The 14,204-nt window shown below is 45.8% G+C and overlaps 1 protein-coding gene across 1 annotated transcript in view; it reads left to right on the plus strand.

The window, feature by feature from the left end:
• LOC106811563 (rabankyrin-5-like) overlaps window positions 1-14,204 on the plus strand; it is a 35,287-nt gene that overhangs the window by 13,003 nt on the left and 8,080 nt on the right. The window lies entirely within an intron of this gene.

A 14,204-nucleotide genomic window follows, 5' to 3' on the forward strand; every position in this document is an offset into this window, starting at 1 on the left:
GACTATAAGGTTGGTACAGCACTGTTGTGCATGTACTGGTTAGGGTGTCAGCTCTGTTTTGTGCTTAACTAGAACGTGTCAGCACTGTCGGTGTTGTACTAGTAAGGTGCAGCACTGTTATGTGCTGTACTGTAAGTGTCAGCACGGTTTTGTGCTGTACTAGTGAAGGTGTCAGCACTGCTTATGTGCTTGTACTAGTAAGCGTGGTCGCACGTGTTTGTGCTTGTTACTAGTAATCGGTGTCGCGACTGTTTCGTGGCTACTGCTACTAGTAAGCCGGTGTCAGCACTGTTTGTGCTTTTATTGGTAAGTGTCAGCACTGGTTTGTGCTTTTACTGGGTAGGTGTCCAGCACTGTTGTGTGCTTTTACTGGGGTAAGGGTGTCAGCACTGTTTGCTGCTTGTACTTAGTAAGGTGTCATCACTGTTTGTGCTTGTACTAGTTAAGGTGTTCAGCCACTGTTTGGTGCTTTTCACTGGTAAAAGGGCTGTCAGCACTGTCTTGTGATTGTACTAGTAAGGTGTCAGCACTGTTTTGTGCTGGTACTAGTAGTGTTCAACACCTGTTTGTGCTCTTTCTGTAAGGTCGTCAGCACTGTTGGTGTTGTACTAGTAAGGTGTCTGCACTGTTTGTGCTTTTACTGGTAAAGGTGTCAGCACTGTTTGTGTTTTACTGGTTAGGTGTCAGCACTGTTTTTTGACTAGTAAAGTCGTCAGCTGTTGGGGGTTGTGCTTGACTAGTAAGGTGTCAGCACGTTGTGCTTTTACTTGGTAAGGTGTCAGCTCTGTTTGTGCTTGTATGAAGGTTTCAGCACTGTTGTGCTGTGTACTAGTAAGGTGTCAGCACTGTTTGTGCTTGTACTAGTAAGGTGTTGCACTGTTGTGCTTTTACTGGTAAGGTGTCAGCACTGTTTGTGCTTGTACTAGTAAGGTGTCAGCACTGTTTGTGTCATGTATAGGTAAGCGTGTCAGGCACGTGTTTGTCGCTGTGTACTAGTAAGAGTGTCTGCACCTGTTTGTGCTTTTACTGAAGGTAAGTGTCAGCATCTGTTTTGCTACTTGACTATGATAAGGTGTCAGCACTGTTTGTGCTTTACTAGTAGGTGTCAGCACTGTTGTGCTTGTACTAGTAAGGTGTCTGCACTGTTTTGTGCTTAGTACTAGTAGGAGCTCCTGTCAGCACTGTTCGTTGTTTGTAATTGTGTAAGGTCGTCAGCACTGTTTGTGCTTGTTACTAGTAAGGGTGTCTGCACGTTTGTGGCTTGTACTAGTAAGGTGTCAGCACTGTTTTGTGCCTTTTACTGGTAAGGTGTCAGCTTGTGTGCTGCTTGTCATAGTAAACGGTTTCATCACTGTTTTGCTCTGTACTAGTTAAGGTGGTCAGCACTGTTTGTGCTGTGTACTTAGTAAGGTGTCAGCACTGTTTGTGCTTGTACTGTAAGGTGTCAGCACTGTTTGTTTGCTCTGTCTAGTAAGGTGTCGCACTGTTTGTGTTGTACTGGTAAGGTGTTCAGCACTGTTTGTGCCTCGTACTAGTAAGGGTGTCAGCACTGTTTGTGCTTGTACTGGTAAGGTGTCAGGCACTGTCTGTGCTTGTATAGTAAGGTGTCAAGCACTGTTGCTGCTTTTAATAGTAAGGTGTCAGCACTGTTTGTGCTTGTACTAGTAGAGGTGTCAGCACTGTTTGTGATTGTACTAGTAATGGTCGTCAGCACTGTTGTCTTGTACTAGACCGGGACACTGTTGGGGACTAGTAGGGTGTCTGCACTGTGGTGACTAGGAGGTGTGTGCGTCCAGCATCTGTTGTGTCTTGTACTAGTAAGGTGGTCAGCCGATATTGTGTGTGGCTTGACAGTTAAAGTGGGGGTCCTGGTGCTTGCTACTAGTAAGGTGTCAGCCACTCTTGGGTTGTGGTGGTGATTTACTAGTAAAGGGGTGTCAGCACTGTATTGTGTACTGTCTGGGGGTGTCAGCTCTGTTTGTGCTGTGTACTGAAAGTAATCGGTTCAGCACTGCTAGTAAGGGTCTGTGCGCTACTAGTAAAGGTGTCCAGCACTGTTTTACTAGTAACGGTCAGCCACTGTTTGTGTTTACTGTTAGGGTGTCAGCTTGTTTGATGCTTGTCTGGTAAGGTGTCAGGCACTGTTTGTGTTGTACTAGTAAGCGTGTCTGCACTGTTTGATGCTTTTTACTAGTATAGGTGAGTCAGCAATGATTTGATTGCTTATTACTAGTATGGTGTACAGGCACTGTTATAGTGCTTTTACTGGTAAGGTGTCAGCACTGTTTGTGCTTCTACTGCGTAACGTGGTCAGCACTGTTTGTGTCTTGTACTTAGTAAGGTGTCAGACTGTATGTGCTTGTACTAGTAAGGTTTCAGCACTGTTTTGTGGTTTTACTAGTAAGGTGTCGCCTGTTTGGTGCTTGTATAGTAAGGTGTAGCGAACTGGTTTGGTTGCTTGTACTAGTAACGGTGGCACCACTGGTTTGTGCTGTGTATTAGTAAGAGTGTCAGCCCCACTGTTTGTGCTTTTAATAGTTAAGTGTTCAGCACTGTTTCGTCTTGTACTAGTAAAGGTGTCAGCACTGTTTGTGCTTGTATAGTAAAGGTAGCTCAGCACTGTTTTGCTTGTACTTAGTAAGGGGGGGTCAGCACTGTTGTGACTTTACTAGTTAACGGTGTCAGCACTGGTTGTGCTTGTAAAAGGTGTCAAGCGCTGTTTGTGCTTTTATGGTAAGGTGTCAGCACGTTTGTGCTTGTAAGTTAAGGTGTCAGCCGTTATAGTAAGGTGTCAGCACTGTTGTGCTTTGTACTTAGTAAGGTGTCAGCACCTGTTTGTGCTTGTACTTAGTAAGGTGTCAGCACTGTTTGTGCTTGTACTAGTAAGGGTGTCAAGCACTGTTTGCCTGCTTGTACTAGTAAGGTGTCAGCACTGTTTGTGCTTGTACTAGTAAGGTGTCAGGCACTGTTCTGTGTGTTACTAGTAAGGTGTCGCACTGTTTGTGCTATGTACTTAGAAAGGTTGTTCAGCACTGTTTGTTGCTATGTAATAGTAAGGTGTCAGCACTGCTTTGTGCTGTACTAGTATCGGTGTCAGCTTTGTTTGCTGCTTGGTACTAGTAAGGTGTCAGCTCTGATTTGTGCTTGTACTAGGTAAAGGTTGTCAGCACTGTTTTTGTGGCTTGTACTAGTAACGGTTGTCAGCACTGTTTTGTGCTTTACTAGTAGGTTCAGCACTGTTTGTGCTTTTAATAGTTAGGGTGTCAGCACTGTTTGTGCTTTACTAGTAAGGTTCAGCTCTGTTTGTGCTTGTACTAGTAAAGGTGTCAGCACTGCATTTGTTGCTATGTACTAGTAAGGTGTCAGCGCTGTTTGAATGCTTGTACTCAGTAAGGTGTCTGCATGTTTGTGCTTGTACTAGTAAGGTGTCAGCACTGTTTGTGCTTAGTACTAAGTAAGGTGTCAGCACTGTTATGTGCTTGTATAGTTAACGGTGTCAGGCACTGTTTGATTTGTACTAGTAGGTGTCTGCACTGTTTGTGCTCTTTTTACTGGGTAAGTGTTTCAGGACATTTAACAATTTACATCAATAATATTAATTATATTTCACAAATATAATAACAGCATGGCACTAAACCCATACTTGGCAGATTTGCAAGGATGCTGAGGGGTAATAACATGCTCCATCAAGCCATGCATAAAGCAGGACCGCGCAGGCGCCATTGTTTCTGCTGGATCACAGTGCTGACATCACGTCGAGAAGGTGACAGCTGCACATTTCTGTACATTAGCTTAGACAGATTACGCAGTAGATGCTTGACTAATCATAAGAAAAGCCTTATGTACTGAGAAGAATTAGATCTTTCTTGAATTAGACCGCTCATTCTGTACGTTTACGCTACACAAATTACACGCGTATGATTATGTAGACTAATCAGAAAAAAAGCATTGATATGAAGAATTTAGATCTGCATCAGAATGTTTAAGGTTCCACTGACGCGTTGAAATCGCCAAGGCATAGATAACACGGACAACAAAAAAATGATGAACATCGAGCGCTGTTTTGCGTATTTTACGCTTCAGACCACGTGGGACCGAGGAAAAACGCCGCTGGAACTTTCATTAAGCGCACCTACCAATCGTAGTTGAGCGCTGTGCCGCAACAAGGGGGCCAACACGCGACGGAAGTTCCGGATCGCAGGGCAACAGGCCGCATGTGGAAGGCACTCAGATAACCGGACCAGGGAAGACGATCTGGGTCCTGTTCTGCGTGGCAGTTCTCGCTGGGATCTCAGTACTGTATACGCTGATATTATTTGCGCTGTCGGTTTAATTTTCGCTGCAATTTCCGCGAACGCGGTCCCCGCATCCGCGAAAATAACCACACCGCCGCTTCTTCACTGATTCCGGGAATCCAACGACCGCGAACATGAACACTCTGCGAAATGGTCCGTCAAGTTTTTGAATTCTGCGAAATATCCTGACTGCGCAAAACTTATTTGCGCTTACAGTATTCGTCACAAATTTGCTTACTCTTTTTTAAACTATGTTGTATTCACTGGTTTTGGATTATGGATTATGGGGGGCGTTCGGGGTGGGTTGTGTAATGAACCTATCCTGCATACTTATTATATATCTCGGTCGGCAGTCTTTGCACGTGTTCTAGCGGGTATGCATATTCGGTATATTATTTTTTCTATGGGCTCATGTATCGATTTGCTAGGACAAAGGGTGGGGTGGGTTTACCTACTGGCTGTGTGTGGTGACGCAAGTGATGTTGGCGTGGTCTCGGGTGTCGTGGTTTTGTCCTGTTCGGTATCTCGAGCCGCTCGCGCGGTTGTTTGGGGTGCGGCGTTTTTTCGTGCGATGCAACTTATGTTTTTCAAGCATGCGTTGGTTGCATGAGTTTGATATGTGTGGATCTTGTGTGTCACCTTGCTGTAAGACAAATTGTGTACCTGACGCTGCTGGTTCGACGATATCGTTGGTATCGGGCGGCGGTTCATTCTGTGAAATATCTCGCGAGGCGGCGGGGTGCGTGTTTCATTATACCGAGCCGGGCTCGACTGTCATCATTTCGCTGTTGTGGTTTCGTTCTGTTCCAATCCTGGATCTTCTCGATCCATCGGAGTGTGTTTTTGCGTCGGGCAGGTGAAGGCATCGCTGGTGACGACGACAGCTGTGGAGCGTGGTCCTGACGGGCCTGCGAACAGACCGCTGCTGGCACCGCGGGCCATTCGACGGCAGAACAACGAGGCGATCGCCTGCTTTCTCGATGTCAGACAGGTATTGTTCCTGACAGGGACGTGTATGTGAAGTGACCGCAGCAGTTTGCTGTACGGTTTGGTTCTGGCGCGTGCGCTATTGTCACGCTGAGTTTGTCACGCTGTGTTTGTCACGCGTGCCGTCCTGTCACGCCTGCGTCGTGTCACGCTGGCGTCTTGTCACGCTGCCGGTTTGTCCACGGCGGCGTTTTGTCACGCCTGCATTTGCCACGCTGGCGTTTTGTCTCGCTGCGCTTTGTCACGGCCTGCGTTTCGTCACTCTGACCTTTGTGTGCACGATACATTTGTCAATACTAGAGGTTGGTCACAACTAGAACAGTCGTCAGTGCGATTCTGTGTAGTGGAAATACAGCCCAGTTGGTGGATTAGGGTTTGTGACAAGTTATCGCTGTGCGAGAAGTAGCATTTTTACGAAGATCTGCCCATGCATTATGGTCACAGCATTGCTCGTCGATCAGTGGTTGCTGCTAGTAGTTGGAAAACTACAGAAACGCACCACCTAATTGGTGATCGAGGGCGACGCAAGTTTTTAGACTTGTCGAGATCTAACGACTCATGTACGCTACTTCATTTGTTTTTTTCTGTTTTTTTTAGGCCATATGTGATATCAAGCATGTCCGCGAGGCGGCGGGTGGTCCGGAATGGTGAGGGACGGAAAAGACAATATTGATGGGCAAACACCGTGATGCATCTAGCTGTGCAGTGGGGCCAGAATTGGGTACAATAGATTACTGGAGCAAGGAGCTAACGTTAACATGCAGGGTATGGGTAGTTTTCTCTGCCTGCAGAGTCACGTTTGCATTATGCAGCAAATCCACTGCATTAATGTTGCGATTTGTTGCAACGTCTGTAGTCTTCAAGTATAAGCACTGAATACACCATTCTCTCTCTCAAATCAAATCAGATCCAATCTAGAAGTCTCGCTCATCTCTTCGTGACGTGACGCTATGTGGACTAGCTGGGTGTCTTTACTTTACATGCGTGGTTACTGCGACGCTTGAATCATGCCACGCTAATTTGACTATCTAAGCGGTGTGGGGTTCGTGTCGTGTGTGTGTATAAGTCTGTGCCGTTTTGTTTTTGGCAGCTTCCTGAGAAGTTGAATGAGTTTGATGATAAGGGTGAGCTGGCTCTAGACCTGGCTCTGCAGCGGAGGCAGGAAGGCATCGCGCAAACGTTGGTCATGCACAAGGTAGACATGAACCACAGCGACGGGAAGGGCAAGACACTTCTGCACAAGGCCATGTACAGGGGTGCGTAGTTCGTGAAACGATCGTCGTAACGTTCTCGGCTGGTTTTGCCGTCTGCTTGTAATTTTAGTCCAAAGCTTAGTGAAGATAACAAGTAAGTTGGAGCATGAGAGCGACAATTTAAATCCAAAGCCTAATAAACATTACAAGCGAGTTGATTTGGAGCATTGGAGCGATTACTAAACGCACAAGTAAATTGGTCGATTTAATTTCAGTTGAGTTGTATGTTGATATTCAATAGATTCAGCTGTTGAGAAAAAACAACTATCACAACCTCTAAAAAATAGCTGTTTACATTCTCCAATGTTAGCATATTGTTACAGAAATGTGAGTGTATGTGCCACAGTTTTTTCCTGCATGATGATGTGTATATCTCAGGGCATTGTTTCTTCACGTGTAGGCGACGAATTCGCTGCAACATTCCTAATCTGTAACGGTGCAAACGCCAATGTCACCACGTTCGAGGAGAAGGAAACACCGCTACACATCGTCGCGTCCTGCTCTGCAGCCACCTGGAAGCCAGAGGTAATCATTTCAATTTCAGTTGTCAACTTAGCAGGTGTGTGGCTACCAGAGTTCTGCGCTCAGGTTTTGTTTTAATTTAGAATAAGGTCTACCCTCTACTGGGTAATGTAGGCAGGTGACTTAGCTGATGTCTGTCTACCAGAGTTCTGTGTTCAGGTTTGATCTAAATTAGTAGGATGTCTACCCGCTACCGGGTTATTTTGGCGGGTGACTAAGCAGGTGTCTGTCTACCAGAGTTCTACGCTCAATATATATATATATATATATAGTATACATATATATATTAAAATAAGTGTTGGTGTGGTATAAGTCTGTGCCGTTTTGTTTTGGCAGCTTTCCTGAGAAGTTGAATGAGTTTGATTGATGAAGGGTGAGCTGCGCTCTAGACCTGGCTCTGCAGCGGAAGGCAGGAAGCATCGGCGCAAACGTTTGGTCATGCACAAGGTAGACATGAACCACAGCGACGGGAAGGGCAGAGACACTTTCTGCACGAAGGCCATGTACAGGGGTGCGTTAGGTTCGTGAAGACGAGTCGTCGTAACGTTCTCGGCTGGTTTTGCGTCTGTTGTAATTTTAGTCCAAAGCTTAGTGAAGATAACAAGTAAGTTTGGAGCATTGAGAGCCGACAATTTAAATCCAAAGCCTAATAAACATTACAAGGCGAGTTGATTTGGGAGCATTGGAGCGATTACTAAAGACGCACAAGTAAATGGTCGATTTTAATTTCAGTTGAGTTGTATGTTGATATTCAATAGGATTCAGCTGTTGAGAAAAAACAACTATCACAACCTCTAAAAAAATAGCTGTTTACATTCTCCAAATGGTTAGCATATTGTTACAGAAATGGTGAGTGTATGCGCCACAGTTTTTTCCTGCCATGATGATGTGTATATCTCAGGGCATTGTTTCTTCACGTTGTAGGCGACGAATTCGCCTGCAACATTCCTAATCCTGTAACGCGTGCAAACGCCAATGTCACCACGTTCGAGGAGGAGAAGGAAACACCCGCTACCACATCGTCGCGTCTGCTCTGCAGCCACCTGGAAGCCAGAGGTAATCATTTCAATTCAGTTGTCAACATAGCAGGTGTGGTGGCTTACCAGAGTTTCTGCTCTCAGGTTTTGTTTTAATTAGAATAGGTTACCCTCTACCTGGCTGAGTAATGTAGGCAGGTGACTTAGCTGATGTCTGTCTTACCAGAGTTCTGTGTTCAGGTTTGATCTAAATTAGTAGGATGTCTACCCGCTACCGGGTTATTTTGGTGGTGACGAAGGTGACTAAGCGGAGTGGTTCTGTCTACCAGAGTTCTCACGCTCAGGTTTGATCTAAATTAGATAGGATGTCTACCCTCTACAGGGTTATTTTGAGTCATCAGCGTTGTCTGTCATGTGTTTTCAGGATGTCGAGGGGATGTGCTGTGTTGCGGCTTTGCTACTCAGCACAATGCAGACCCCAACGTCCAGGACAGCATGGAAGGTAAGGACACTCGAGAAGCTGAGGCTATCACCAGTTTTAGTTTAGATCACGTCTCTTCTTAGAAGCTATTTAAAAAATGTACGAGCCGTTTGGCTTCATAGTGTAACCTCTGATTGTGACTAGGCGTACTGAAAGTTACCTATTAGAAAATTTGAATTATTCATCTTTAAAAAAGGTTCGACTTCTCAGCGCTGCATTATGATTTGATAATTTATTTGAGTTTTATTTGATTATTGACTGATTGATACAGAACCGCGCTGCACTGTGCCGTCTGTCACTGGGAAACGAACGAGTCCTTTTCGCTGTGTTGGAGGAGATCAGTCGCTGAACCTGGAACTACGGGAATCTAGATGGTCACACCTCTCTGGCGTTCGCACTGCGAGCGCATTGTGATTATCAAGAAGGAAGAGCTTAGCGCCGACTAGTGGCGTGGCCAGCAGTACAGACGCTGTGCTGGTCCCAAGTCTGCGTACGTTTCACTTTATAGAAAACTGTTATCTATGTTAATACGATTTAAGATGTGGTTTCACCTGCCGTTTCGATTACTTGGCACGTCCTGTTAACTTTGCCATTTTATTTGATGTGGTTATTTTTTCTTATAGGTGATAGTTTGCCTCCACTTGGCCGCCTACGGTGCTGGGAAATGGCATGATGCAGCACTGTTTCCTGGTGAAATATGGCGGGCACGCCTGGCCTTGTCAACAAACAGGTAGCGTCTCATTTATTGTTAAACTATTCGTTGCTTTGATCTCTTGAGCGAAACACACCAATCACACATCTGCACTTTTCGTAATATACGTGCTCTTAAGGTAAGTAGTGTAAGAGTTTACAATACTTGCTTTTCACAGTACGTCTAGATGTGTTCAGAAACAATTAGTGGTATTTCAGTCTTCTTCATCGTGACCAGTGGTAGCGCTGTTGCTCCAAAAGCTGATGGCCAGTCCTTCCGCGCACGAGTTACACAGAAACGTCAGTGCGCTTGATTCTCGGACGTGATCTGCACCCATGGTCTGCGTTGTTCTGCCAGATGTTGCAGACGGGCGCTCCACTGTTGCTTGCAGACGCAGATTGGCGAAGTTGGGTGGCCGGCACATGTGCTCAAGGAGCGAACCGAACGCACAGACGCAGGACGCAGGAAGGTGGAGAGCTGGGTGGCGGAGGAAGGAGGAGGAGGAATGGAGGGGAGCGGTCGCGGCAAGCAGACGCCCGCTTCACGTTCTATCCGCTGCTCACGCGAGGCTGATGCGTCAAATCGTGTTTCCCTCGAACACAAGAGTGAGTAGTCGTTCGGCGTCGTCTGCTCTTGGCCGCTTACGTCAGGTCCGCTCGCTTTTGTTGAAGTTGTTTACAGGCAAGCTTTAGTGTATTGTATTGCAGTTAGCAGACACGAACAATTTACAGCCCTCGTCGTCTCCGTCGCTCCCCTAATCTGCTCCTCTGCCTCGGGCTATGCCACTCAATTTTTTTCGAAGTTTGTTTGCCAGTGAGGACGTAGCACAGTGTGTTGTACGGCCAGTTAGCGCGGCATGAGCTCGACTTTATGGAGACAGCTTGTTGCAGCGAGACTATTGTGATATGTAGGCATTTACGGACCCGCTCAATTTTCGTTGAAATTTTGCCAGTAGGCTAGTGTGGGTGTTGGTCATAAGTACGGTAGCAGTAGTCCGCTCGCGGAAGTTTTTTTGTTAGTGCATTCGCTAACTGCTGGGGATGTGGTAGGAAAGTTGGGTTCTTACTGCCTTAGTAAAGTTGTAGTAAGTAATCGCTGTAGCAAGAGTGGCTGCCAGGTGCTTGGTCGGAGAACGACGGTGTGTAAAAACGTAAACACGTCGTTCTGCATGTGTGGCGGTTGTCGCGGGGGCTGACCGATCGCCGACAACAAGCTAGTGCATTTCCGAATTTCAACCGTGAAGACTTTCGCGTCCGAGACCGGTTCTCAAGGCCTTGCCTTGTGGTTGGGTCTGCATTGACATCGCAGCGGCCTGCTAGCAGCCGGTAAGCAGATATCGGTAGGTATCTTGGCGGAGCAACTTAAGGGTTACTTAACTTACTTACGTTCTACTTAACTTAACTTTAACTTTACTTAACTGTAACTTACTGGTAGGTGTCAGCACTGTTGTGCTTGTACTGGTAAGGTGTCAGCACCTGTTTGTGCTTTGTACTAGTAAGGTGTCGAGCACCTGTTTGTGCTATGTCTAGTAGGTACGGAGTGTCAGCATGTTTGTGCTGTGTTACTAGTAGGTGTCAGCACTGTTTGTGCTTGACTATAAGGTTGGTACAGCACTGTTGTGCATGTACTGGTTAGGGTGTCAGCTCTGTTTTGTGCTTAACTAGAACGTGTCAGCACTGTCGGTGTTGTACTAGTAAGGTGCAGCACTGTTATGTGCTGTACTGTAAGTGTCAGCACGGTTTTGTGCTGTACTAGTGAAGGTGTCAGCACTGCTTATGTGCTTGTACTAGTAAGCGTGGTCGCACGTGTTTGTGCTTGTTACTAGTAATCGGTGTCGCGACTGTTTCGTGGCTACTGCTACTAGTAAGCCGGTGTCAGCACTGTTTGTGCTTTTATTGGTAAGTGTCAGCACTGGTTTGTGCTTTTACTGGGTAGGTGTCCAGCACTGTTGTGTGCTTTTACTGGGGTAAGGGTGTCAGCACTGTTTGCTGCTTGTACTTAGTAAGGTGTCATCACTGTTTGTGCTTGTACTAGTTAAGGTGTTCAGCCACTGTTTGGTGCTTTTCACTGGTAAAAGGGCTGTCAGCACTGTCTTGTGATTGTACTAGTAAGGTGTCAGCACTGTTTTGTGCTGGTACTAGTAGTGTTCAACACCTGTTTGTGCTCTTTCTGTAAGGTCGTCAGCACTGTTGGTGTTGTACTAGTAAGGTGTCTGCACTGTTTGTGCTTTTACTGGTAAAGGTGTCAGCACTGTTTGTGTTTTACTGGTTAGGTGTCAGCACTGTTTTTTGACTAGTAAAGTCGTCAGCTGTTGGGGGTTGTGCTTGACTAGTAAGGTGTCAGCACGTTGTGCTTTTACTTGGTAAGGTGTCAGCTCTGTTTGTGCTTGTATGAAGGTTTCAGCACTGTTGTGCTGTGTACTAGTAAGGTGTCAGCACTGTTTGTGCTTGTACTAGTAAGGTGTTGCACTGTTGTGCTTTTACTGGTAAGGTGTCAGCACTGTTTGTGCTTGTACTAGTAAGGTGTCAGCACTGTTTGTGTCATGTATAGGTAAGCGTGTCAGGCACGTGTTTGTCGCTGTGTACTAGTAAGAGTGTCTGCACCTGTTTGTGCTTTTACTGAAGGTAAGTGTCAGCATCTGTTTTGCTACTTGACTATGATAAGGTGTCAGCACTGTTTGTGCTTTACTAGTAGGTGTCAGCACTGTTGTGCTTGTACTAGTAAGGTGTCTGCACTGTTTTGTGCTTAGTACTAGTAGGAGCTCCTGTCAGCACTGTTCGTTGTTTGTAATTGTGTAAGGTCGTCAGCACTGTTTGTGCTTGTTACTAGTAAGGGTGTCTGCACGTTTGTGGCTTGTACTAGTAAGGTGTCAGCACTGTTTTGTGCCTTTTACTGGTAAGGTGTCAGCTTGTGTGCTGCTTGTCATAGTAAACGGTTTCATCACTGTTTTGCTCTGTACTAGTTAAGGTGGTCAGCACTGTTTGTGCTGTGTACTTAGTAAGGTGTCAGCACTGTTTGTGCTTGTACTGTAAGGTGTCAGCACTGTTTGTTTGCTCTGTCTAGTAAGGTGTCGCACTGTTTGTGTTGTACTGGTAAGGTGTTCAGCACTGTTTGTGCCTCGTACTAGTAAGGGTGTCAGCACTGTTTGTGCTTGTACTGGTAAGGTGTCAGGCACTGTCTGTGCTTGTATAGTAAGGTGTCAAGCACTGTTGCTGCTTTTAATAGTAAGGTGTCAGCACTGTTTGTGCTTGTACTAGTAGAGGTGTCAGCACTGTTTGTGATTGTACTAGTAATGGTCGTCAGCACTGTTGTCTTGTACTAGACCGGGACACTGTTGGGGACTAGTAGGGTGTCTGCACTGTGGTGACTAGGAGGTGTGTGCGTCCAGCATCTGTTGTGTCTTGTACTAGTAAGGTGGTCAGCCGATATTGTGTGTGGCTTGACAGTTAAAGTGGGGGTCCTGGTGCTTGCTACTAGTAAGGTGTCAGCCACTCTTGGGTTGTGGTGGTGATTTACTAGTAAAGGGGTGTCAGCACTGTATTGTGTACTGTCTGGGGGTGTCAGCTCTGTTTGTGCTGTGTACTGAAAGTAATCGGTTCAGCACTGCTAGTAAGGGTCTGTGCGCTACTAGTAAAGGTGTCCAGCACTGTTTTACTAGTAACGGTCAGCCACTGTTTGTGTTTACTGTTAGGGTGTCAGCTTGTTTGATGCTTGTCTGGTAAGGTGTCAGGCACTGTTTGTGTTGTACTAGTAAGCGTGTCTGCACTGTTTGATGCTTTTTACTAGTATAGGTGAGTCAGCAATGATTTGATTGCTTATTACTAGTATGGTGTACAGGCACTGTTATAGTGCTTTTACTGGTAAGGTGTCAGCACTGTTTGTGCTTCTACTGCGTAACGTGGTCAGCACTGTTTGTGTCTTGTACTTAGTAAGGTGTCAGACTGTATGTGCTTGTACTAGTAAGGTTTCAGCACTGTTTTGTGGTTTTACTAGTAAGGTGTCGCCTGTTTGGTGCTTGTATAGTAAGGTGTAGCGAACTGGTTTGGTTGCTTGTACTAGTAACGGTGGCACCACTGGTTTGTGCTGTGTATTAGTAAGAGTGTCAGCCCCACTGTTTGTGCTTTTAATAGTTAAGTGTTCAGCACTGTTTCGTCTTGTACTAGTAAAGGTGTCAGCACTGTTTGTGCTTGTATAGTAAAGGTAGCTCAGCACTGTTTTGCTTGTACTTAGTAAGGGGGGGTCAGCACTGTTGTGACTTTACTAGTTAACGGTGTCAGCACTGGTTGTGCTTGTAAAAGGTGTCAAGCGCTGTTTGTGCTTTTATGGTAAGGTGTCAGCACGTTTGTGCTTGTAAGTTAAGGTGTCAGCCGTTATAGTAAGGTGTCAGCACTGTTGTGCTTTGTACTTAGTAAGGTGTCAGCACCTGTTTGTGCTTGTACTTAGTAAGGTGTCAGCACTGTTTGTGCTTGTACTAGTAAGGGTGTCAAGCACTGTTTGCCTGCTTGTACTAGTAAGGTGTCAGCACTGTTTGTGCTTGTACTAGTAAGGTGTCAGGCACTGTTCTGTGTGTTACTAGTAAGGTGTCGCACTGTTTGTGCTATGTACTTAGAAAGGTTGTTCAGCACTGTTTGTTGCTATGTAATAGTAAGGTGTCAGCACTGCTTTGTGCTGTACTAGTATCGGTGTCAGCTTTGTTTGCTGCTTGGTACTAGTAAGGTGTCAGCTCTGATTTGTGCTTGTACTAGGTAAAGGTTGTCAGCACTGTTTTTGTGGCTTGTACTAGTAACGGTTGTCAGCACTGTTTTGTGCTTTACTAGTAGGTTCAGCACTGTTTGTGCTTTTAATAGTTAGGGTGTCAGCACTGTTTGTGCTTTACTAGTAAGGTTCAGCTCTGTTTGTGCTTGTACTAGTAAAGGTGTCAGCACTGCATTTGTTGCTATGTACTAGTAAGGTGTCAGCGCTGTTTGAATGCTTGTACTCAGTAAGGTGTCTGCATGT

Source organism: Priapulus caudatus, unplaced genomic scaffold (genome assembly GCF_000485595.1).
Source record: "Priapulus caudatus unplaced genomic scaffold, Priapulus_caudatus-5.0.1 Scaffold552, whole genome shotgun sequence".
Lineage (NCBI taxonomy): Eukaryota > Metazoa > Priapulida > Priapulimorpha > Priapulimorphida > Priapulidae > Priapulus > Priapulus caudatus.